The sequence below is a fragment of the Lissotriton helveticus genome, chromosome 8 (genome assembly GCF_964261635.1).
Source record: "Lissotriton helveticus chromosome 8, aLisHel1.1, whole genome shotgun sequence".
In the NCBI taxonomy this organism is placed as follows: Eukaryota; Metazoa; Chordata; class Amphibia; order Caudata; family Salamandridae; genus Lissotriton; species Lissotriton helveticus.
Window position 1 is genome coordinate 346,830,191 of NC_136069.1, and position 26,436 is coordinate 346,856,626.

The window sequence follows — 26,436 nt, forward strand, 5'->3', positions numbered from 1 at the left end:
CTGCTTTGCTTGTTAAACTATATCTGTACAGCGAGTGCTAAAGTTTCAAGAACAACACGATACAGAATTGTTATGAGGTCTGATCTCCACGACTTCATACTCATAACATAAGTGCAACTTCTGCCAATTCTGGGCATGAGGCGGGTTTTATATTGCTTTGCCGAACACACATACACAACACTTGATGCGGTTCACATGAAGAGAGAGCTGGTGTATGCTGATGTGATTCCTTCAAATCTAAGACACTAAAGTATGGGCACGCCCTAAACCAACACAAAGAGACCTTCTTAGCAAATAATATAATATGTGTATTAGGGAGGGTGAGATATAAGCAGCCGCGGGCCGTGGAGGGAGTTACGGTGAGGCAGGGAGGCGGGGAGGGGGAGAAGCAGGGTGGAGCCCTCTCCACCCTGCCCCTCCCCCTCCCCGCCTCCCTGCCCCACCGTAACTCCCTCCACGGCCCGCGGCTGCTTATAAGTGTTGCTAACTCTTATTCATTTACAGCATGTTAACATACTGTCACCATTCGCTTTTTATGTACTAGTAACTATGCTGGTAATTTTGCTACTGATAATATGTGTACTTGTATTATCTAAGATACTACGCCTGAGAAGACGGCATTAGTAAATAAACATTTCAAATACACATGTGTTCTTCTTAACTCCATGTTCTGGTTTCTAAGAAATATATAACGACCGACTGTTCATGAGTTCCACGTATCCTGAGGTACTATAAGTTCATATTCTGGATTGTCTAAACATTGAGAGTTTGTTATATCCAATGTGACACTGTACCTAGCTTGCTAAGGGGTTTTTGATTACTAAGGTGAGTTTTGGGACACCCTAATTCGCCGAGGTTCCAATCCTCTGTCCACAGTTCTGTGTGAGAACAGAAACCCTGCGACAGGGGCACCCCCGACCCTTGCTGGAGCTTCATCACACTTGCGATACAACTCCAGCAATGCGCCACCTTTACGGCACAGATACATCACGCATCTGTGCTGTTTTTGCCCCATGATGCGCCGCATTGTAAATGCAGCACACCATAGGTGACGGAACAGCGGCACAGAATGACTAACACATCCCTGGTGATGCGCCAGTCATCATAAATCTATCCCTATGCTTCTTATCTTTTTAGAGATGAACCGCCATATGTATCATCAAAGTTTTTTGCATTTCCTAAATAGCGAACTTTAAGGAATAAATAGCGATTCTTTACCATTCCTAGTTTGCGATGAGCTATTTGCTAATTACAAATTACCCATTCATTTCCTTCATTTCCATAGGGCGGTTGGACTCACTTTTAGCTCGAACGGCTGAATGGATTTCCACGAAACTTGGCAAAATTGTAGGGACTGGTAGCCCGATGTGCCTTTGCTATGTCTCAAGATATATGCTCCAGTGGTTTTTACGAAAATTAACTTTGAAAAATATATATTTGGCTACATTGGCCTATATATATGTTGGAGCCCAAATGTAGCCCAATGTAGCCCAATGAAGCCCAATGAAGCCCAATGTAGCCCAATGTAGCCCAAAGATGGCCGCCAGAGACGAAAAAAAACAAATGTAGCCCAAATATCAGCCAGATGTAGCCCAACTATAGCCCAGTGACAGAATGACCAATCAGCTTCGCAAACCTCCGTTACGCGAAGCGGAGCGCTGTTACAGATATATATCTTTTTTTGAACGTTAATTTCTCAAAATCCACTGGAGCACATATATTGAGACCTAGCAAAGGCACATCGGGCTACCAGTCCCTAATATTTTACCAAGTTTCGTGCAAATCCATTCAGCCGTTCGATTATTATTATTATTTTATTTTTTTGCCCCGCGGGGCCCTTTTAAAACCTCCACATCAAACCTAGGGGGTCAGCGAGGATCTACTATTCCCCCTTATGGTCATTTGCCCCTTCGCTTTCGCCTCCTCTTGTCTCTCGATCCTACCGAGAGACAAGATGGCGGCCGCTACGGACTGTTTGGAATGTTGACAGACGCCGGAGAACCAATCAGCTTCGCTTCACAAAGCTCCGTTGCGCGAAAAGTATGCGTCCTGGAGCGCTGCCCGGTCCGCTGCTACAGATATATATCTTTTTTTAAACGTTAATTTCTCAAAATCCACTGTAGCACATATATTGAGACCTACAAAAGGCACATTGGGCTACCAGTCCCTACAATTTTGCCAAGTTTCGTGCAAATCCATTCAGCCGTTCGGGCTAAAAGTGAGGCCAACCGCCCTATGGAAAACTCAATGTTAAAAACACGTTTTGGGACCCCCTTTTTTCTCGGCCCCCCCTTGACGAACCCTCCCCCAAATTTTCAAGGGCTGCTCAGAAACAATATGTGCCATTTTCCTGAAAATTTCAGCCAATTCCGTCCACAAACACCAAAGTTATTAGACATAGAATTTCCAAAAATCCCATAGAGAAAAAATCCTAACTATATATACCTACTGGCGACCGCCAGTAGGTAATATATATATATATATATATATATATATATATATATATATTTATACACACACATATATATATATACACACACGCACACATATGTATGTATATATATATATATATATATATATATATATATATATATATATATATATATATATATATACATACCCTACAGGCGGTCACCATGGGTAGTTACAGTTAGGATCTAGTTACCATAGGAAGAAAGTTTTTTCATTTGCCAATAGCTTTGGTGCTGTTTGATAAATTGTCACAAAATTTTCAAAACTGATATGACGCTCACTTCAGCTGATGTCATGAGAGATTCTGAGTAATCTGTCAAGTGGGGGGCGAGTACCAGGGGGTGCTAAAAGCACGTTTTACCCATGATAATTCTCATAGGACAGTTAGGCACGTCTACACCCCAAACTGCTAAATGAAATTACACCAAAGTTGGCAGGAAGGTTGATGTTGGTCCAAGGAAGAGCCTTTTTGTGATTTGGTGTAAATCTGTTCTGTAGTTACAGAGCAATGTAAAAAAAATCCAGCTTTATATATAGGGACGTGGTGAATCTGCAAGCCCTCCCAAACTAGTGCTGAGATCTGATTGGCTGCCAACACTTCAAACCAGTAAGTGTTGGAAGCCATCTTGGGTTGAACCGAGTAAAAAAAAAAAGATTAAACTCCTCCTTCTCCACGACTCTGCACAGGTGGGGAATGAAGTCCCCTTGGCTCTTGAGGGTGCCTGGTGGCCAACTACCCCTCCTGTTTCCTCCAGTAACACCCACTCAGCTGGATTGCTGAGAGGTTGTCCGAGGCAAGGCTCCTTTTCTCCACCACTCTGCAAACACACCTCCTGGCACACTACTGATATATAGGTGTGAGGGTGAGTGAGGGTGTGTGAGGGTGTGTGAGGGTGAGGGTGTGAGGGTGAGGGGGTGTGGGGGTGTGAGGGTGTGAGGGTGAGGGTGAGGGAGTGAGGGTGAGTGAGGGTGTGAGGGTGAGTGAGGGTGTGTGAGGGTGAGAGGGTGTGTGAGGGTGAGAGGGTGTGTGAGGGTGAGAGGGTGTGTGAGGGTGAGGGGGGGTGAGGGGGTGTGAGGGTGTGTGAGGGTGAGGGGGGGTGAGGGGGGGTGACGGTGAGGGTGTGTGAGGGTGAGGGGGTGTGAGGGTAAAAGGGTGCGGGTGTGAGGGTGTGTGAGGGAGTGTGAGAGTGAGGGGGTGTGAGGGTGAGGGGGTGTGAGGGTGAGTGAGGGCGTGAGGGCAGTAGAGTGAAGGCGGTAGAGTTGTATAGTGAGGGCAGTAGAGTGAGGGCGGTAGAGTGAGGGCAGTAGAATGGTAGAGTGAGGGCGGTAGAGTGGTAGAGTGAGGGCAGTAGAGTGGTAGAGTGAGGGCAGTAGAGTGATAGAGTGAGGGCGGTAGAGTGGTAGAGTGAGGGCGGTAGAGTGAGGGCAGTAGAGTGGTAGAGTGAGGGCGGTAGAGTGAGGGCGGTAGAGTGGTAGAGTGAGGGCGGTGGAGTGAGGGCGGTAGAGTGAGGGTGGTAGAGTGAGGGCGGTAAAGTGAGGACAGTAGAGTGGTAGAGTGAGGGCTGTAGAGTTAGGGCGGTAGAGTGAGGGCGGTAGAGTGAGGGCGGTAGAGTGGTAGAGTGAGGGCGGTAGGATGGTAGAGTGAGGGTGGTAGAGTGCGGGTGGTAGAGTGGTAGAGTGAGGGCGGTAGAGTGGTAGAGTGAGGGCGGTAGAGTGAGAGCAGTAGAGTGGTAGAGTGAGGGCAGTAGAGAGAGGGCGGTAGAGAGAGCGGTAGAGTGGTAGAGTGAGTGTGGTAGAGTGGTAGAGTGAGGGCGGTAGAGTGGTAGAGTGAGAGCAGTAGAGTGAGGGCGGTAGAGCGGTAGAGTGAAGGCGGTAGAATGAGTGCGGTAGAGTGTTAGAGTGAGGTCAGTAGAGTGGTAGAGTGAGGGCGGTAGAGTTAGGGCGGTAGAGTGAGGGCAGTAGAGTGAGGGCGGTAGTGTGAGGGCGGTAGAGTGGTAGAGTGAGGGCGGAGAGTGAAGGCGTGATTGCGGTTGAGTGAGGGTGTGAGGGCGGTAGAGTGATAGAGTGAGGGCGGTACAGTGAGGGCGGTAGAGTGGTAGAGTGAGGGCGGTAGAGTTAGGGCGGTAGAGTGAGGTCACTAGGTATCTAGTGAGGGTGAAATCAGCCTTCCATGTGTGTTTTCTAGCTCAGTGTGGGCATGGCCTAACAATTCATGTTATGCTGTTCATACTGAAGCTGGACCAATACAGATTTGCATATGGCTGCAGAGAACGTTTAATTACAAAAATAAAATTGTGTGTTTAACATGGACGGGACGCAAATGGAGTAAATGTATTGTATTTTCATAATGACGTTTTAAACTTGCCAGAACACGGCGTCAAGTGAGAGCAATAAAGGAACAAGCTCTCTGCATTGCTGTGGCGGTGGCGGGGGAGCGCATTCCTTTGAAGTCTGAAGCGGGGGCAGGGGAGCGCATTCCTTTGAAGTCTGAAGCGGCGAGTGGGTGGGGGGGAGCACATTCCTTTGAAGTCTGATGCTGAGGCCGGTGATGTTTGATGTGCATGCGCCTGTCTCAAATGACAACGGTGCTGAGTGGTGGTAGGGAAGAAGCAATGTGAACAACATAAAGGTGGTGGTAGTAAAGAAGCAACATGGACAACAGGCGTGGGTGTTTGGCTGAGAAGGAAGAATAAACATGACAGGAATAATTTAAATAGTACCTTGAAGAACTGAAATCTTCATTCTCAGGGAATACTTACTAATAAAAAAGAACTTGGCACAGAAGCTGAAAATATGAAAAGACATCTTTATTAAATTTAATAAGTGAGGCCACGTCACACAGAAGCCGTAGCAACTGAATGAGGTAGTCTGAGGAATACAGAAAACAGAGGCCTTTTATATGCTTAGGGTTACAAACTTCAGCATACAAGTAAGGGGCAGTCCTAGCTTTTGCAAGCATGCAAAAAATGCCTAACATGGACATGCAAGGTCTGCCAAACGATAAGCCCATTTTACAGTTGTCCGGCCCATAATCAATCATTGAACAAACCCAACATTCTTCTTTAGACAAGCCGGACAAACCCATAATAAAAGGACCACAACCCATATCATAAACAGACCATAAAAGAAGGAACAGAAAGCAGGATAAGGGGTGTGTGTGTGCATACCAAACTCTACAATGTCCTGTGCTTTGATCCTCAATCTTGATCAGCGAAAGGGCAGGAACTGGTTTAACAAGGTCAGCTTCAGGCAACAGGGTCAGCATGAACTCAAGCTAGAGGTCTACATGTCCTTAAAAGACTAGTTTCAGCCACAATCATGGCCTATGTGAGGGCAACCACAAAATGGCTGCCATACACAAAATGGAACCCATGGGTTCAGAATTCACAGAACCTCAGACCCTCCTTTTGCCCTTACATAGGCAATCACTCAGTCTGTATCTGAATCGATGTCAATATTATCCGTTATTCCCTTCACTAAGGCATTATTACTCTAGTTATCTTTCATGGAACGCAAGGGATAGACTTCGTTGGCATACAACATCGTCTGATATGCCCATACAGACCCATTGTAACTAAATGACAGAACCAAATAGGGAATACCTCTATCTGTAGTATGTGGCATAAGACCACACACCCAACAATTAGTGGTGTTCATTACTAACTGGTATTGATGCTGAAACTGTACAAAGGAATTATTCACAAATTCCGACCTTCTAATCTGCTTGTGTTCAGGTAAGATATGAAAAGAATGCAAAGAAGTAGTAGTAGGAAAAAAAGACATAGGTTGGGAGGTGGGTGCAGAAGTCAATTGGGTAGTGAAAACGATCCAACCCACAAAAGACAACGTCATGCTTAAAAATACTAGAAAACATGTTATTAAGAACATATGGACAACAGGAGAAAGTAATGACCACTATTACAAACAAAATTATAATTTTTCACAACTCTAAGCAGAAAGCAAATCCTAAAATTATCTAGTAACATTTTTTTATGGCTCCTATGCATTTCAGTAACTTATTATATGTTCAGGTGAAACAGTGGTGATCCTCATCAATGCTCTGAGGTGAAAAGGGATACTCTTCCACAGGGAAATGGACTTTATTCTGCTTTTACTGAACAGAATACTACTTTAAAAAAATGCCAGCAAAACAGCAGAAATCAGTCTCTTAACACCCATTTTATGCAATCGCACGGGAACCAGAGTCCGTCCAAGCCTCTGCGGCAGGCTTCTATTGTTCATCAAATCATCTTCTGTTGTTTTCTTCCGCATGGGCCTCTTCATTCAGGCCTTTCATGAAAATGGTCCTTCTCAGTATCCGTTGGAGTGCCCTCCTGGCAAACACTCGCAGCTTATTTGACAGTCTCAATGCCTCAAGGCAGTGCACCAATATCTCTCCTCTGCGGCAGGCACTACAGATAGTGTGCTCTCCATTGATCATGGGCACAGATCATCTCATGCAGACCCAAGTACTATTAATCAGGAAAGAGCAACAGGCTTTTATACTCAGCAACACTTTCAGACTCCAACACTCGCTTTTCAGTGTCAGAGGATGCTCGGGCTGCTCTTTCATTTAATCATAGGTACCACAATGTAGTGCCTTTTTCCAATCCTGGATCCTCTGGTGCACTGCCTTTCCGTTGGAGCAAAGAAAAGGGGGGAGGGGGTGTGGCCAAAACTCAGGCCAAGGGGCTCAATGGACTGCCTACTGTCAGAGGTTACCAGCACATGGCAGGTGAGAATCTAAAAACTTAAAATAACTGGAATCCTTCTCTTACGCTCTTTTGCACTGAAACTCTGGTTCTGTGGCAAAACCAGCTCCTCCTTCTTTTCTGATGTTCAACGCGTTCTGATGAAGCAAGTACAACACGTTGGAGATACCACTGATGAAACGTTGGCGATCGCTGTCTGGGTGCTGGGACTGTCACTGATGGGAATTAGCTTTTCATCAAAGGTCCGCAGGTTATTATGACCTAATCCCGCAGAACCTAGTGACGTAGGAAATGGGACACATTTGTTATTTTCCTTCAATTTAGTACAAAAGCAGTTTGTTTTTAACAAGAGGATTGCAAGCAGGTGGCCTGCAATCTGCGAGGGAGTGGCCATACGCCATGAGACAATTCTGGTCTAGAACACACTGTCATTCTCATAGAATACAAAGACAAAGGCAATAAGCAAAACAGTGCCTCTAATTTCTTCAATTGGGTTTCCATGTGAGAGCATATTCTCTACCATCTAAGGGTAGATAACTATATGAGAATTTTATCTAAATGGATGTCCTCACACATAGTGACATCGTCTAATGGGGTAAACACATTTTTTCTCTCAATAATTATATATAGGTGTTCCTAAATTCCTTATCTAAAACATTTCAAAAGAGAAATCTCATAATACAGATTATCAGGGACATGTAGATACCTCCCTTTTAATAACTGTGCATCAAGTGCACTACGCAATACACAGGCTAATAATCAAAATGTGGAAACTTGTCTTATAATAGCATGAGTCAGTTAACCAGTCCATCACTACCATGACGGTTAGACTGAAAAACATTGAGTTAGGCTTAAAGAAAATTCTTTAAAAAACAGTCTAGTCATACAAAAGGGAATTATACATAATATAGGGGGTTTCTGGTACATTACTGCAATCTGGAAGTGTGAACCTAATACAATAATAATAATAATAAAAGAAGGCTAACTGGTGAAAGGAATATGGAAAAGGGAAAATGGGACTAGGACACAGCTAACATCCCCAATTACTAGGGACGATGCAACATCAATCAGGGGAGAAGTGACGAAAGAAAAATCTATAGGAAGAACAAGAAATTACTTGGGTGATAGTCAGGCATGTGACACAACACCAAGAGTGGGGGTGATACATAAAAATCAAAATAGTTCATGGTAGTCAGCTCTACCGCTGCCTCTACACCATATACGGTAATCTCAGCTAATTTTCCAGTTCCTTTTTCAGGGGAAAAAAAATTAAACATTGTTTCCTTTATGGTACAAGGCCATACACTATTTAGGAAGCAGAACAAAACTGACTAATTGTGGCAGGGCGGGTCGCCCCTGTGAGGGTGACAAGGACGTGGGAAGGACTACACAAGACTGGTGGTCAGCTGTACCTTTACTGCCCTTTTCTCGCCCCCTCCAGCACAACACTTCAGTGCCTGAAGAGGAGTGGGCAAGCCCGGACTTCACGTACCCATGGGGTGGAGAGACTGAGACGGGACTCTGTACCTTTAAGGCCGACAGCCACGTAGCAGCAACTCCGCCCAGGGAAGAGCTCATCACCACAAAAGAAGGCGGAACCCGGAAGACGCCGGAGAACGCTTTCCCGGAGGTGGACTGCAGTGAGGAGAAGACGCTGGAGACGGGTCGGAGAGGAACCGGATCGACAGAAAACGTCAAGCCAGGAGGCCAACGATTCCGCGAATCGCCCTGCCACGCGCCCGCGGGAGGAGCGTGGCTGACCAAGGTACGGGGCAAGGTAGCGGGCTGGGCGGGTTGGAGCGGATGAACCGCTCACTGAATGCCGCCTTGCGTTTCCCTGCACCCCTTCCTCACGGGCACTCCGTCACCTCGACCTGTATAGTACACTGTAGCACTTAATCCCTCACTCCTTTACCCACTACGAGTGTGAGTTAAACACTCCTCCTGAGATATTCTTTTTTTTTCTTCTTCATTTTCCGGTGATGCTCTCCCGGAGTCCGGCTGGAGGTCGACGGCGACCCCGACGTTCTGGCGGCAGTAACACCTACACGTGGCTACTGACGCCTCGAACATAGGTCTAGGGGCGGTGCTCTCCCAGAAGGGGGTCGACGGAGTCGAACATCCCATCCTCTATGTCAGTAGAAAGCTGTTCCCCAGGGAGTGCAAGTATTCTACGGTCGAGCGTGAGTGTCTGGCCATAAAATGGGCCATAGAGAAACTTCGCTACTATTTGGAGGGGAAGCCGTTCATCTTACTGACAGACCATGCTCCATTGAAATGGATGCACCGTAATAGGGCCATGAACGCCAGGGTAATACGCTGGTTCCTGTCGCTTCAGCCCTATTCCTTCGAGGTGCAGCACAAGAGGGGCAAGGAGCATGGCAACGCGGACTACCTTTCCCGTGCATTTCCTCTGCCCGAACGGGAGAATCCAGGGGGGGAGGTGTGTGGCAGGGCGGGTCGCCCCTGTGGGGGTGATAAGGACGTGGGAAGGACTACACAAGACTGGTGGTCAGCTGTACCTTTATTGCCCTTTTCTCGCCCCTCCAGCACAACACTTCAGTGCCTGAAGAGGAGTGGGCAAGCCCGGACTTCACGGACCCATGGGGTGGAGAGACTGAGACGGGACTCTGTACCTTTAAGGCCGACAGCCACGTAGCAGCAACTCCGCCCAGGGAAGAGCTCATCACCACAAAAGAAGGCGGAACCCGGAAGACGCCGGAGAACGCTTTCCCGGAGGTGGACTGCAGTGAGGAGAAGACGCTGGAGACGGGTCGGAGAGGAACCGGATCGACAGAAAACGTCAAGCCAGGAGGCCAACGATTCCGCGAATCGCCCTGCCACGCGCCCGCGGGAGGAGCGTGGCTGACCAAGGTACGGGGCAAGGTAGCGGGCTGGGCGGGTTGGAGCGGATGAACCGCTCACTGAATGCCGCCTTGCGTTTCCCTGCACCCCTTCCTCACGGGCACTCCGTCACCTCGACCTGTATAGTACACTGTAGCACTTAATCCCTCACTCCTTTACCCCCTACGAGTGTGAGTTAAACACTCCTCCTGAGATATTCTTTTTTTTTCTTCTTCATTTTCCGGTGGTGCTCTCCCGGAGTCCGGCTGGAGGTCGACGGCGACCCTGACGTTCTGGCGGCAGTAACACCTACACGTCGCAGAACCGCCCTGGACTTACCTGTGTTCCCGAAGGGCGTTAGGACGGAGACCGATGAGTTCGCCCGCATAAGACATTCTAACAGGAGGAAGAAAGCCTACTTAAAAATAAAGCCATCGTTAAAAGCACTGTTCCAGCCTACAGACTCAATTCCTTTCCCCGTGCTACCCACCCCGTCACACTAATGTAATATAAAAATTAGGTCACCATGCACAAAAGTCACAGATCTATAATTTATCCTTACGTCCAATTCAGGATACATAATTTTAGGGCTGCCTGTTCCTTAAGGGGAGGGGCAGTACGTGACTAACAGCATGTGACACACTTTGATTCTGTATATCTCTTTTTTATTTTCCTTCAAATACCATTAAAGCCAAATTTGACATACACTGATGAAGTGTTGTCTGTTTTTCTGTGAAATTTAGTGTCAAAGCAAATCTACCCAACTGTTTGCAGGATACACATCGTCATGTATATCCCTTCACAACGCAGGTAAACTTATAATAGTATTAAAAGCAGCAACATAAAACAAAAAACATGCACAAAAAAACGCACAAAACGCACATGTCTTGCAAGCCATCAGATATACTTGCTGTATATCAAGCACAAAAAACATAGACAAGACAATAACATATGTAAATGAGCGGTGACGCACCCACTTTAAGTCCTGTACTTTATGCACTGTGAACCTGCAGCCCAAAACCCACTATTGAGGCCTTCTTAATTTGTCAGGTTTAAAATCAAAATTTCACTTTCATCAAAATTACACTTTCTTTTACACACTTTCTCTTACTTTCCTCACACTTACTTTCCTCACACTTACTATTACTTTCCTTACCCTCCTTTTTGACAGCAGATCACCAGGTAGTGGAGATTTAGCTGTCAAATGCAACTTACTGTGTGTCACTTCTGACACACAGGACCAGCAGGAACAATTCATAAAAGGATAAAATGCAAGAATATGTAAAATGCACAAACATTTCTTTTCAAAGAAATTACGCAAAAACACATCTCTTTTCAACCAACCAAACTCACGTGTCTTGTCAGCCTTAAAATCACCCAGAACAATCCATGAATAATCTGTTGGCAGAAACAAACAAAAAAATACACAACACACAAAAGAGAGACATGTCTCATAACAAACAGACATCAATTATAATTTTAATCAGAAGACAAAACATAATACACATTAACAGACACAAAAATAAATTTCCATTACTTAACTGATACCATCTTGTCAGTCACCTTGCAACATGAAGCCCTTTTATCTTTCCAAAAGTAAAATTCTTTCACTGACACTCCATGTTAGCCTTGCGCCACAATTCGTTCTCACTTAGGCATGTAGCCTTCAAAATTTCAAAAAAAAGCTTTGTCTTATTTTCTATCTAAAACTTAGTGCAATGCTCCATTTTCGGTCAAATAAAAGCAACTAGCAGACATTATTTTTTAGAGGCAGAGATACAAATATATCATTTCTGCAGAGCATTTAGCATGTGTTGGGACTTTCAAAGAAACCTTTTTCATATTTTCCCTTTGGAATTAAGTTCTTTAATTTTGTGGAGAAACCAGAAACCCTTCCTTTTAGAGGCCTGTTTAGCAAGGTCATTCTGCATTTCACAGAGACAAGTCCCTAATTTAAAAGGTTACAAATGTCAACATGACAGCCTCCTTCCATTGTTTACAGGGAAACCAAAGATAGCATATCAGCGCGACTTGAGCCAGCTGCAGCTTCTTCCAGCCCCCACCCTCTGCTCATTCTGAGGCTGACAAAGGCAAAAAGCTTTCCTAATTCCTCCTAACCTGCAATAATTCACTCTATTTTGAAAAATAATGTCTCCTTTTTATGTGCTAAAAAAATTATCTCTGTTTCCAGATTATTAAACAACATTTACTGTGAATAATTCACAGAACCTAATAACACAAATACCAGTTTTAGAACAAGTGCTTGTTGCAATGGTACTTATTTCATCAACCTTAAATGAATCTCACTGGGCCATTTAAAAGCAAACCCCAAATGAGGACAGCCTGCAAATTTGTATTATACCTAAATGTATGCATTCACGGAAGCCTAAAAGCACTTTGAAGCTATTATAAATGGCAAAAATACCCAAAATCGACTTTGATATTTGGGGCACTTAAAAATAAATATCCTATAAGTATGTTACATATTAATCATCCTCAGAATGTTCTTTACATATTACAGATATTAGACATTAGACATATCTCATGTAAATCCTTAGAAAAATGAGTTTTTTACGCCTGCGCTAAGTGAGATGTCATATGCTAATGTCCTCATTATGCAGTGCAAAACAACTCAAATTAAATTATAATGCTAGAAGGTCACAGTATGAGCATTAAGCTTCATGAATAGTAAAAAACAAATTTTGTAGCACTTATTTGTAATTATTATTTTTCATAATTTAATAATTCTTTTTAATAAATCCAATCATTTTGGCTAATTTCACATATAAAAGCAAGCTGCATTCCTTATTTCAGAATTAAACAGAAAGGGGTGAAACACTCAGGACACACAATACGGCGCGCTTTAGCAATGCATTTCATAAATAGCGCCAACGCTATTCACTTACAGAAATTGCACTAATGGGAAAACCACATAGACATTTAAACACAAATTTAACCCACAAATCAATACTCAGGACAGAAACCAAGGACAGCCCACAGACTGTACTTAAACCAAACCATTTGTAAATACTAGTTGTAAGTCATATTTACAAGAAACGCTTCTCAATAGTGTTTCAAAAGACTGCAAAAACAGCCCAACAGACTGATGTATGTCCAAGAAGCGAAAATACACTCAATTCACTAGCTATGGCTAGCAGAACATCAAAAAATCGCTCTGCATATCTTCCTTCATAACATTGCGCAGAACAAAGGATCCTTATATGTATTATGTCATATTTTAATTCCTTGGGGATTACAGAATCACCAAGGAATAAATATGTTTGTATACTTAAACCTATTTAAGTATTCCTTCTAGGAGAGCCGGCTAATTAATTTCACATCACACGATTGTACCTTCCAAATAAAGCCACACATTCTTATGTGAGCTTTTAAACAGGCATGCCAAAAATATTGCAAAATATACAAGATTATAATCAATGTAGTGCTTAATGTACTTTTCGTAAGTGCACCGTTCAACTAAACCAAATAGAGAAAATTCTCCTCATTACCTGTTCTACACAAATTGCAATTCGCATATACAAACCTATACAAATCCAAAGTTGGCCAACACAAATTCCAAAGTTCCAAAGTTACAGTCCTAAATTTGCTAAGACCAGGCATCTTATAGCTCACTAATCTAGCTTCAAACTTCAAGGGGTTATCAAAAAACGATATACTCGCAAATATACGAGACCCTCGGCTTTGGTAATTGCAATAACCAAATCAAAACCAAGAAACCAAACAAAGTCATGGGAGCGACCCACTTGTACTTCTTATTTTTACTAATCAAAAGGTTATCCAAATTTTAACTGTCAAGTTCTACATGACCTAACGGTCTTTTTTAGAATACTCACGCCAAAAAGGTTCTCAGTCAGGAGTGACATCATGTGGAGGATCAAAATCAGGAAGGTCAGAAATATACCGGGCTGCGAAGACAGAGAATCTCCAGAATCCTTGTGCACAAAGTAGCAGAGTCCCATCCTCTCCTCCTCAGTAGATTTCAGTCTCCTGACAAGATCACTCCTTCAGAACGTCACTTCTCTGATGAAGCCCCACGTTGGCCACGCCATTTGAAGAACTGAAATCTTCATTCTCAGGGAATACTTACTAATAAAAAAGAACTTGGCACAGAAGCTGAAAATATGAAAAGACTGCTTTATTAAATTTAATAAGTGAGGCCACGTCACACAGAAGCCGTAGCAACTGAATGAGGTAGTCTGAGGAATACAGAAAACAGAGGCCTTTTATATGCTTAGGGTTACAAACTTCAGCATACAAGTAAGGGGCAGTCCTAGCTTTTGCAAGCATGCAAAAAATGCCTAACATGGACATGCAAGGTCTGCCAAACGACAAACCCATTTTACAGTTGTCCGGCCCATAATCAATCATTGAACAAACCCAACATTCTTCTTTAGACAAGCCGGACAAACCCATAATAAAAGGACCACAACCCATATCATAAACAGACCATAAAAGAAGGAACAGAAAGCAGGATAAGGGGTGTGTGTGTGCATACCAAACTCTACAATGTCCTGTGCTTTGATCCTCAATCTTGATCAGCTAAAGGGCAGGAACTGGTTTAACAAGGTCAGCTTCAGGCAACAGGGTCAGTTCACTCAGGTCAAACAGGAGTCAGCATGAACTCAAGCTAAGGTCTACATGTCCTTAAAAGACTAGTTTCAGCCACAATCATGGCCTATGTGAGGGCAACCACAAAATGGCTGCCATACACAAAATGGAACCCATGGGTTCAGAATTCACAGAACCTCAACCTCAATCACAGCGCCAGCAGTTGAAGGACCCTAATCAAGATGAAGCTATTTGTGTTTTTTTCTGCGCACCATACAAAAGAAGAAGAAGCAAAGCCTGCTCAGGCTGCCCAATTACGAGGCAGAAAATGTGAGTGAATATTTTGCACATGAATGGTATGCAATGGGCAGGCTCCAAGCTCCTTGTAGGACACAAGTCGCAAGCGAGGGTGTCAGTCATGAGCTGTCGCATGCGAGACCTTAAAAGTGGGCCTCAATAGCGAAGGAGATTTCTAAAAAAGTAGCCCACATTTGCAAATGAGGCCAGTTTTGCACTTGTTAAGACAAGCTTTATAGGTGTTTTGCAAGGTATGGGAGCAAGCATGCGTGGGTGGCTGCTGCAGATACTGTGGTAATACCAGGGGAATAAATAGTAAAAAACAACTCACCAGGCTATAAAACAGGCCCACTAACGGCCCAAAATCTACCCACATACACACACACATGTCAGACCAGTCCTCCTGGTACTTCCAAATTTCCCTATAGGCCAGCACGACCCGGGGTAGGATTTAAATGCCCCAGGAAGGAACGTGAGAATGGCTAAGTGCTCTGAGGGCCAGGATGCTGGGCTGCATCTATCCCTGAACCTAAAATGACAAAGGTAGAGAAAAGTCCTCAGGGAAAAGGCTGGTGATTGTAGAACCAGGTTCAAGCCCGGCCCTTGGCAAAACACCCTCTTACTCTGGGTTCAATCCCTTAACCCCCTCGCATTTCCATAGTAACATCTGGCACTCTAGTTTACAACAAGCACTCTTGTGATGTAAAGCGTGTTGTTAGGCCTGCGAAAGATATAAGAGCTCTTGAAGCACTCCGTGTCCTGTGAGCCCTTCGTTGGCAGGCACCATATTTATGAAATGATAGGATCATGAAAGGGAAAGGGCTGCAGCAACATTAAAAAAAGTGCCACGTGGGCAAGTCATATTAAATAGCTACCGCTGTCAGACGAGTCCTCCTGTCACTGCCAGATTGCCCTTTAGGCCAGTCCGACCAGGGGTAAATAACCTCTAAGAACTTAAGGAAATCAGCTATAACGAGACAGTAAAACAGAAAACATATTGGGAGATGGTGAAGGCATAACTTTTCGCAGATGGATTACCGCATTTATAAGGCCGGGCTCTTTCCGGTCTACCCTAAAAACGCAGTGTTCTAAAATTAAACGTGGCCTTTCCAATGGAACGATTTCTTTTGCATCACGTTTGTTATGTGTGAACTCTTTTAATGCAACGAAGAATGCTGCCACAAAAGCACCAAAATGGCAGTTTCGAGGGCTGGATTGAAGTCTGCGCGATGCGGGATACATTTTGGCAAAATATCATGACAAACGCATATGCAAACCAACAAAGATTAAAAGTAGATTGTGCAATTAAGTGACGGGACTGGCAACATGATAAAACAAGCGACAACAACGGAAGAAAAAGAAGAACAAGCACTAAACACCGTGCAATTATCTCCCTACCTGCAAGCACAACAACACGTGGATGACCTGAAGAACTGAGGCGACATAGCGGAAGTCAGGCAGCCTTCGTTGGGATGTGGGCGGGGCCTGCAAAAGAAACAGGAAGAAACCTCCGGGAGAACATCCGGAACCCTTCACGCTGAATAATGAAGTCCCTGGCCCCATCAGAGGGACCGGGCGAAGACTGCATGGCACCAGAGGCAACACAGGGCTCCCGAGTGCCCAGACTGACCCGCTGCCTGCCGAGGGAGAGAGGGACACGCAGAAAGAGCCCGGTGAGTGGGGGATGTGTGCGCGTGTGTGCGCGCGCGTGTGTCTGTGTGTGCGTGTGTCAGTCTGTGTGTGTGTCTGTCTGTGTGTGTGTGTGGGCACACGTGTGTGTCTGTGTGTGTGTGTGTGCACATGTGTGTGTCTGTGTGTATGAGTTATACAATTCCTGGCAATGTAGGACAGGGGATATGCACGGCGTGTGAGTGAACATGCGCGCTCACATGGGGGAATCTCCTCTGCGTGCACATTCCCTGTCTCACATTCCCAGGAAGTCAGTAACAACAGATGTCGGCTGGACGCAGTGCTTCGCACTGCTAACACCAGCTCGACCTAAAAAGGAAAGGAGGCAGGGTATGAATCCCCTGACCCCCAAGCCTTGTTCTTGCCCCCCCCCACCTGGAATCCCACCATGGCGGATTTCTTTTTTTTTTATTCACTGACATTTTCGCAAATGTCAAATGTCAAATGTCAAATGTTTTTATATAGCGCCGTTCTCACCGTAAGGTCTCAAGTCGCTTGTAGCATAAGAACCGGGGGGGGGGAGATAGACACTGAGAAGGCGTCAAACCAGAGGAAAGCAGGTCACAAGCTAGGGAAAAAGCCAAGTTTTCAAGGCTTTGCGAAATTGCTGATACTCCTCAGTGGAAAGAAGGTGGGGGGCAGCTTATTCCAAAGGGCAGGTGCAAGGAATGAAAAGGAGCGTTGCCCATACCTAGAAGTTCGCACCCGAGGTTGCACTAGAAGAGACTTGAGGCTGGATCTTAAGACCCGCTTGGGAGCGTACCAGTTTAGTTTTTTTTTAAGATACCTAGGCCCCTTTTTATTCAGTGCATTATGGGTCAAGCATAAGATCTTAAATTGACTTCTTTGCCGTATGGGCAGCCAATGTAGTTTTCTCAGGCACGGAGCTGACGCTGTCCTGGATGGAAGGTCCAGCACCAATCTTGCCGCCGTGTTCTGCAGAGTTTGTAATTTTGATAGCTGTTCCTCATTCAGGCCGTGGTACATGGCATTGCCATAATCAAGATGGCTGATGATCAGGCCCTGAACCAACAGCTTTCTGGCTTCAAGCGGAAGCCATCTAAAGATCTTTCTTAATCCACGCATTATGCCATAGCAGGTGCCCGTCACCTTGGCTATATGATTTTTCAAGGAAAGAGCACTGTCCATGATAATTCCCAGATTCCGGACTGCAGGCTTAGGGGCAGGACAGGCCCCCAGCTCAGTTGGCCACCATTCTGTCGTCCAGTATCTGTCAGCTTTACCGAACAAAATGATTTCGGTCTTGCCCGCATTAAGTTGGAGTTTGTTCGATCGCATCCAGCTACTGATCTCAACCATGCACTTCTTAAAGCGCAAGCAGGTGTCAGCAGGATCAGCTCCGCATGTGATCAGCAGCTGCGTATCATCTGCATATGACACTGTTCCGAAGCCACAAGATTTAATTATTTTGGCCAAGGGTGTCATATACAGATTAAAAAGCAGCAGGCTCAAGATCGAGCCTTGAGGCACGCCTATCGTTGCTGGGCGGCTCTGGGCTGCCATGGAGTCGACTCGAACGGTGTTGAGACGACCAGTAAGATAGTCCTCAATCCAACCCAGTGCCCCTCCACGGACACCAATCTCCCACAGCCGATGTATCAAAATGCCGTGGGAGATGGTGTCAAATGCTGCGGAGAGGTCGAGGAGGATGAGTATAGCTGAATCGCCCCTATCCACCGTGAGTCTGATATTATCCACAATCTCCACCACCGCGGTCTCAGTACTGTGTGCAGCCCGGAAGCCAGACTGGGAGGGATCAAGGGCTCCACTGGCTTCTATATAGGCTGTCAGTCGATTATTCACGAGAAGTTCCAACACCTTCCCGAAGAAAGGCAGTAGCGATATTGGCCGATAGTGAGAAGGTATAGCTGGATCGTCAGATAGCTTCTTCAGAATAGGCTTTACTTGGGCCTGCTTCCACTTGGATGGAACTTCAGCTTGCTCCAGGGAGGCGTTAAAGATAGCTGTAAGGGGCTCAGCTAGCAAGGGCATAATTTTTGTACAAAGTCGTGGCGGGAAAGGGTCCGTCGGGGAACCAGACTTTATTCTACTAAGACCTTCAAAAGTCTCCTTGACCGTGATCGGCATGAATTTTGTCAAGTGAGCGCCTTGACTGTTAGCCGACTCGGATTGCGGCGTCGCCAAATAAACTTCTGGGATTGGTTGGCCCAGATCAGAGGTAGGAAAAGCAGCATATATTAAGTTAATTTTTTCCTCAAAAAAGTCTGCCATTGACTCAACCCAACTTTGGGACGGGCAAATATTGCTATGAAATAATAAAAACTGGTTCGGTTACACACACTTGTTTTTAATTAGGTCCCCAGATGGGCCAGGTCCCAAGGCCATGCAACTATGTTAGAAGCAAGGAGAGAGCATATGGAGCCCCCTCCAAGGGCATCAATATGCCCCGGGGACCACCACCTCCCCGGGGATACTATGAATAAATTACATGGGACAGCCGCGTGGACCTCCCTAGTCTCGGGACCACCACCTCACTGGGCTATAGTTGAGAAAAACATGGGGCTAACCCCAGGGAGATGGTAGCCCCCGGGGTTGGCCCCTGCACAAAAATGGAAGGGGGTTGTGTGGCACTAATGACCCTGGGAACCGCCACGGCTCCATGGAGGCTCCGTCTATGTCGTGGGGTGCCCACCCCTGGGACATAGCTGTTTGGTTTTGCTTGGTGGGAGAGAGACAGTGTGGCTCCCCTCCCCCACTGCAGTAAGTCTGGGCCCCGAGGATGAGATCGGCCCGGGGAGGGGGGGTGCGGCCCCACTCCCCATTGCGTTAAGGCTGGGCCACAGAGGATGGGGTCCGTGGGGCATAAATTGGTCTGGGGAGGGGGGTTGCATAGCCCTCCTCCCCCATTAAATGTCAGCCGTGTCCTCAGGGTCAAAATCGGCCTGTGAAGGGCGCCAGACAGCACTCTTCCCGTATTCCATAATAGTATGCAAAGGTCTTCCCCTTTTTCCCGCTTAATAAGAAGCACTTACAGAGCCACACAGGAACTCATGCACCTACTCAAACACTCACCTAGGAACTCACACACCCACTCACAGACATTCACACACCAACTCACACACACAGCCACTTACACACCCACTCTCAAAGGTGACAGGCTACAGTTAGGATTAAATATATTTTTTAAATGTAGTAACACACTGAAAAAACAAAAGTCAGAGTGATGTTACAGTTAGGAAATATAATTTAAAAAACATTAGAAAGTCACTAAAAAAACAAAGGTTACAGGGACATTATAGTTAGGAAATAGAATTATAAAAACCTTAGAATTTTCCTGAAAAAAACAAAGGTTACAAGAACGTTATAGTTAGGCTCAGAATTCACTCATACAAAACCAGAGAACTTCAGCAGTTATAATTGCCTGAGCTAACTATAATTTACGCCCCTGCAATGCTCTGCTTATGACCTCACATATTACATCACTCATGACAGGGTCAGTGACATCACTGATGACATCTCAAATGACATCACTGATGGCATCATCCACAGAACCAATCATACAGACACTCATATTCCTATACAACCTCTCATACACCCACTCACTCTCCACACAACTCACATAGCCATTCGCAGACCCATACAAGTACTCACGCACCCACTCATTCATGCATAGACCCACTCCCCTGCCCTCATACAGGCACTCAGACAACCAGTCACTCACCCATAAATATACTCACACACCCACTCACTTATTCATACAGATACTAACGTGTAGACAGTCACCTAAACATTCACTAAGACAACCACATAGTATCTAATAGAACCTCTCTTGCACTAACTTACTCGCCCTTAAAGGCACTCACATGCCCACTCATACACCCATACAGCCACTCACTCACCCATACACCCACTTACACACCAATTCACCCACCTATACGGCCACTCATGTACCCTCACACTTCTCATACATACACTCATGCACCTGCTCACTCACCCATACAGCCACTCATACACTGTCATTCATCATTTACAGCCACTCACACACCCATACAGCCACTCATGCACCCTCTCATTCACCATTTACAGCCACTTAAACACCCATTCACTCACCCATATAGCCCCTCACACAGCCACTCCCTCATTGAGCCACTGGCACAGCCAGTTGCTTACCATATAAAAACTCACACAACCACTCACTCATCTACACAGTCTCTCACATACCCACTCACTCATCTACATACCACTTACACACCTACTCACTCACCCATACAGATATTCATACTGCTGCTTACTTACCCATACAGCTACTCACACACCCACTCCTTCACCCAGTCACACACACTCACTCACACACAGAGATACACAGTTACACAGACACTCACATAACCTATGTTTTAATACTATCACTCATTAGTAGTACACAAAGTAAACTAATTTAACTTGTATGATACCTTAATATATATGGGTAACACTCAGAAACCTCCAGAAAACACTTACAATCAATGGATGATATCAGTGATGTAATTTGAGACCTCATCAGTGATGTCATCAATGATGTCACTGAATATGTCATGAGTGACGGAATATGTGAGGGCATAAGCAGTGCATTGCGGGGGTGTAAGATAAAATTTGATCCGGTAACTATAACTGCTGAATTGCTATGGTTTTGTACGAGTGAAATCTGAGCCTAACGATAATGTCCCTGTAAGCTTTGTTTTTTTCAATGAATATATATATATATATACTTTTTTTTTCTAATACACAAATGTTAAAAGATATTTATAGTAAGGTGTAAATGTTAATTAAACACTGAAATTCATCACCTATAGTGTTATAGTTATTTCATGTAACTATAACTTGCGCCCTAAAGTAACTATAACACGCGCCACCGCCATGACCAGCGTTGCCATCAGTGATGTCATTTCTGATGTCATTAGGGTTGTTATCAATACAGTCATTGAACATCTTATGAGTGATGTAATATGCAACGGTGTAAGCAGTGTATGGTGAGGTCAGGTCTTTGGGGTCCCAGTGAAGAGTTACCCAGGACATCTTCTAATCTGCACCACATTGGGGTAAAGGTGTTCGTCTTTAACTCTGGGGAGGGTGCCCTACTCACGTACCTCCCCCCAAAAGATAAATACGCCAACCATCTGGGGGCTGGGTGGAGGCGGGGGGGGAGGTGATTTAGTTGAAAAATTGAAGGAGCGCCCCTTTTAATTTTTGCTGCAAACCTGTCAAAAGAAATGTGCGTACTATATATCAAGAGAGAAAGGTAAGAAGTTAGGATTGAGGAGAACATTTCCACAAATACTTAAGCTGCAAATGGGTCGCATTTAAGCCATTTTATACTCTAGCTCTACAGTGCCCACCACTGAACTGAAACTGGCAAAAATTGTGAACACCACAACTATATCTACCACTGTATTAAAACTGGTAAAATGTGTGACACTCCAACTATATCAAGCTCTGCCACCGCAATGCTTTTACCTTCAATCCATCTGGAACGTTCTCCAAAATGAAATCTGCAATATTCCACTCAGAAACATTAGCCACGGCACCACATGGTGTAATAAACGGGTTACTACTGCCTCCAGAGAGCAGCGCTACCTGGTTATGCGAGGCGCACCGCCGTGCACAGAGCAGCCAGAGTGGGAGGCGCATTACAGCGCGAGAGCATCCGAGGCTCAGCTGCTGCAGCTTCACTGTAATTGCTATTCTCATGTGACTCGCTTTCCTGAGTGAACTACAAAGATTGAACTGCCTCGGCTGCTGAGGTGGGAACGCGGCATCTCTCTCGCCATCACTAGAACCAGTGACACCTCTGCCGCTGGCCCTTCGGTCCACCCCGCACCCCGCCACCTTCCTTCCAGCCTCCGGGGCCACTGAAAGCCCTGCGTCGCCAGCCTTCGCTATGTCAACAACGCCGCTTCGGGGGGCGGCGCGCCGCGTTGTTAAATTTTTCACGAGCGGCGCAGTTTAGTGCCGTCCCCGCTCCTCAGGTCTGGGGCTTGTGCGAGGCTAATGAGCGGGAGATGTGTTTTGCAGCAGCCGGGAGACGCACGTGCACGCCGCCCGCGCGAGCAGCTGATGTCACCGGGACTGTGCGCTTGTTTACTGTAATGCTGCCCTCCGCGTCTACCTTCTGATTCACTGCTGGTGGGATACGGCTCGGGCTTGGAATGAACGCGGGTCCGCGGAGGGGAGAGGCCAGCCCCGCTTCACTGTGGAGGAATCCAGGGAGCTGGACAGCCGGAGGGAGCACTGGTGCTGACCAACAGTAGGTAAGTAGTGCACTGCAACCCGGCTGCACCACGCACCTGCATGGTGTGAACAAAGGATGTTTGTTTTCCTTTCTGCATGGAGTAGTTGAGCTCGCCCCTATTGGCCCTTTAAGGCACAGGACCGATACACGACTCTTAAAGAGACCCTGCTGGCGCCAGAGTGTTGTTTTCATCAGTGCATTATATGTGCCTGTTTACTTTGTGCTATGTCTGAATAGGCCAAGCTGTATAGCCTACTGGTAAGAAAATGCGCACGCAAGGATTGCCTTGATGGAAGGTGTTGGCAGCTGGTTGCGTATTGTGCATCTTTATCAGCAGTGGCAGGTATTTGCATTGCATCACTCTGTGTGCAGGCAGCGCTGCTTGCTGTTGGAGAACAGTCACTGGAGTTCGGCATCTCCTGACATTATCATTGTGCTTGCAGTGCTATTGGAGAGCAGGCACTGGAGTTCGGCGCCTCCGGACACTCTCATTGTGCGTGCAGTGCTGTGGGAGAACAGTCACTGGAGTTCAGCGCCTCCTGACACTTTCATTGTGCGTGCAGTGGTATGGGAGAACAGTCACTGGAGTTCGGCGCCTCCTGACACTCTCATTGTGCGTGCAGTGCTATGGGAGAACAGTCACTGCAGTTCTGCGTCTCCTGACACTGTCATTGTGCCTGCAGTGCTATTAGAGAACAGTCACTGGAGTTCTGCGTCTCCTGACACTGTCATTGTGCCTGCAGTGCTATTAGAGAACAGTCACTGGAGTTCTGCGTCTCCTGACACTTTCATTGTGCGTGCAGTGCTATTAGAGAACAGTCACTGGAGTTCTGCGCCTCCTGACACTGTCATTGTGCGTGCAGTGCTATGGGAGAGCAGTCACTAGAGTTCTGCGCCTCCTGACACTCTCATTGTGCGTGCAGTGCAATTAGAGAACAGTCACTGGAGTTCTGCGTCTCCTGACACTTTCATTGTGCGTGCAGTGCAATTAGAGAACAGTCACTGGAGTTCTGCGTCTCCTGACACTGTCATTGTGCCTGCAGTGCTATTAGAGAACAGTCACTGGAGTTCTGCGCCTCCTGACACTCTCATTGTGCGTGCAGTGCTATGGGAGAACAGTCACTGCAGTTCTGCGTCTCCTGACACTGTCATTGTGCCTGCAGTGCTATTAGAGAACAGTCACTGGAGTTCTGCGTCTCCTGACACTGTCATTGTGCCTGCAGTGCTATTAGAGAACAGTCACTGGAGTTCTGCGCCTCCTGACACTCTCATTGTGCGTGCAGTGCAATTAGAGAACAGTCACTGGAGTTCTGCGTCTCCTGACACTTTCATTGTGCGTGCAGTGCAATTAGAGAACAGTCACTGGAGTTCTGCGTCTCCTGACACTGTCATTGTGCCTGCAGTGCTATTAGAGAACAGTCACTGGAGTTCTGCGTCTCCTGACTCTTTCATTGTGCGTGCAGTGCTCTTGGAGAGCAGTCACTTGTGTTCTGCGTCTCCTGACACTCTCATTGTGCGTGCAGTGCCATTAGAGAACAGTCACTGGAGTTCGGCGCCTCCTGACACTCTCTTTGTGCGTGTAGTGCTATTGGAGAACAGTCACTGGAGTTCTGCGCCTCCTGACACTCTTATTGTGCGTGCAGTGCTTTTAGAGAACAGTCACTGGAGTTATGCGTCTCCTGACACTCTCATTGTGCGTGCAGTGCTATTGGAGAGCAGTCACTGGAGTTCTGCTCCTCCTGGCACTCTCATTGTGCGTGCAGTGCTATGGGAGAGCAGTCACTGAAGTTCTGCGTCTCCTGACACTCTCATTGTGCGTGCAGTGCTATTAGAGAACAGTCACTGGAGTTCTACGTCTCCAGACACCCTCAGTGTGTTGGCAGCGCTCTCTGCGCTGCTGTGGGAGAACAGTCACTGGAGTTCTACGTCTCCAGACACCCTCAGTGTGTTGGCAGCGCTCTCTGCGCTGATGTGGGAGAACAGTCACTGGAGTTCTGCTTCTCATCACTCTCTCCACAGCAGGTTGCCTCGTGCCACGCTTTGTTTTGGTTGTATGTGGTACCCTGCCTGCCTCTTGTGCGAGATGCTCAAACGCAGACTACGTTAACCCATCAAGCACAACAATCAATTTAGAGTCATTTCAAAGAAATGTTGAACACTGTACATAAATCATCTCATTTAAATGTGTTAATGGATTGCTGTTGAAAGTTGTTCCAGTTCTTATAGTGGCATTGGGTCACGGTACCGATATGTTGTTGTTGTGTGTGTGATTCCTAATACATCGTTTACTGTAAGATTAGGATCTTCCAGGGTTAAACAAAAGAAAACTATTTATTATGAGTCTTGGACAGTTTTCTAGAATTCTGGCAGGAGTTGATATAATATATTTTTCTTTTCTATGGTTTGTTAAATGCATTTGTATAACGCATATCTACACATCGGATTGTTCCTTACCACTTACCGAATCAGGCTACCCTTCACAGCTCTGGGTTACTCGTTGATCCACAGATGTTACTATTACACCGTTTAATAATACCGACCATGGAAGGATGTAAGTCTTAGTTGGCTGTGCTGGTAATCAAACTTGTGAAAGGAGGATCATGAAATGTCCGCAGCTAGAACTTAACACACTGAGTTATAGTGTTAGGTAGCAGTGTCACCTACTAGGTCACTCATCAAACATAAGAATGTGGTGGCAAGCACCAGGGAGTTGCTAAATGTTTTGTCTTTTACTATCCTGTAGCAAATGTGCGTACACATGGCCTATAAGATGTTATTATTTCTGATCCCAGTAACTTGGTTTTGTGTGAACACCTTAACAGTGAAAACACTGTGCCAACAGGCTGGTCTTTTTACGTTTCTCTTCAGTTTACTCATGAGTTCGAATGAGCAATGTATTTATGTTTTCAAGTTTGCATAGATAGCTAGATGTATATATTAATTCAAGCGTGAACGTTTCCTATGGCACATGTATCTTTTAAAATTTACTATTGGTGGAGACACGCAACTTTGAAAACTCAATCACCTCGAGGCTGAACAGAATGGTCCAGCTGTTATTGTGCCTATTCGTGTTTCTAAGCGCCCCCAATTTTAGAAAATATGGGAACTGAGGCACTTGAAGATAAAGTGGCGTTCACAGTGTCAAACCCCTTTTATCGGTGAAGTAACAAAGCACCTACTGTAACTGTAGCACATTGGCCTTGCTAAGGCGGTGGGGGAGTGCTGATGGGATAGGTGCCCCACCATGTAAATGTCCTGCTTACCCCTATTTGTGCCCCAAACACGAGTGACAGCCGCACCACAGCGAAAACCGAAACTGCCCTCTCGGCCTGGGAAGAGCGATGTTGTTCCTGTTTCAATTTCTCGTTTTCTTGCTCTTGCACACCCTAAGAATATTTTCTTTTTGCAGGATGGTGTGTTTCTGTAGTTTTTCATGCGGCCAATTAGTTATTTATAGTGCCTAGTGTGAAAAGAGTCGCTCCTGTGTATCTGTGCGAGTTCAAGTTGTGGGTGGGCCCCGATGGACAGCTGTGGTATTCGGGCTGAACGCAGTTTGAATTTCTCACAGTACCTGTACCTTGATCATAAATGTGTTCAGGATACATG

At 45.8% G+C, this 26,436-nt stretch overlaps 1 protein-coding gene and 1 long non-coding RNA gene across 2 annotated transcripts in view; one reads left to right on the plus strand and one right to left on the minus strand.

Moving 5' to 3' along the window:
• Window positions 1–22,171, minus strand: part of LOC144772673 (uncharacterized) — a 62,658-nt gene extending 40,487 nt beyond the window's left edge. The window contains exon 1 of the long non-coding RNA XR_013599821.1: window positions 22,056–22,171. This is a non-coding gene — a long non-coding RNA (uncharacterized LOC144772673). The remainder of the gene's footprint in view (window positions 1–22,055) is intronic.
• A 103-nt stretch (window positions 22,172–22,274) lies between these two features.
• Window positions 22,275–26,436, plus strand: part of MTUS2 (microtubule associated scaffold protein 2) — a 1,701,731-nt gene continuing 1,697,569 nt past the window's right edge. The window contains exon 1 of the mRNA XM_078657132.1: window positions 22,275–22,849. The gene's annotated coding sequence lies outside the window, so the exon portion shown is untranslated. The remainder of the gene's footprint in view (window positions 22,850–26,436) is intronic.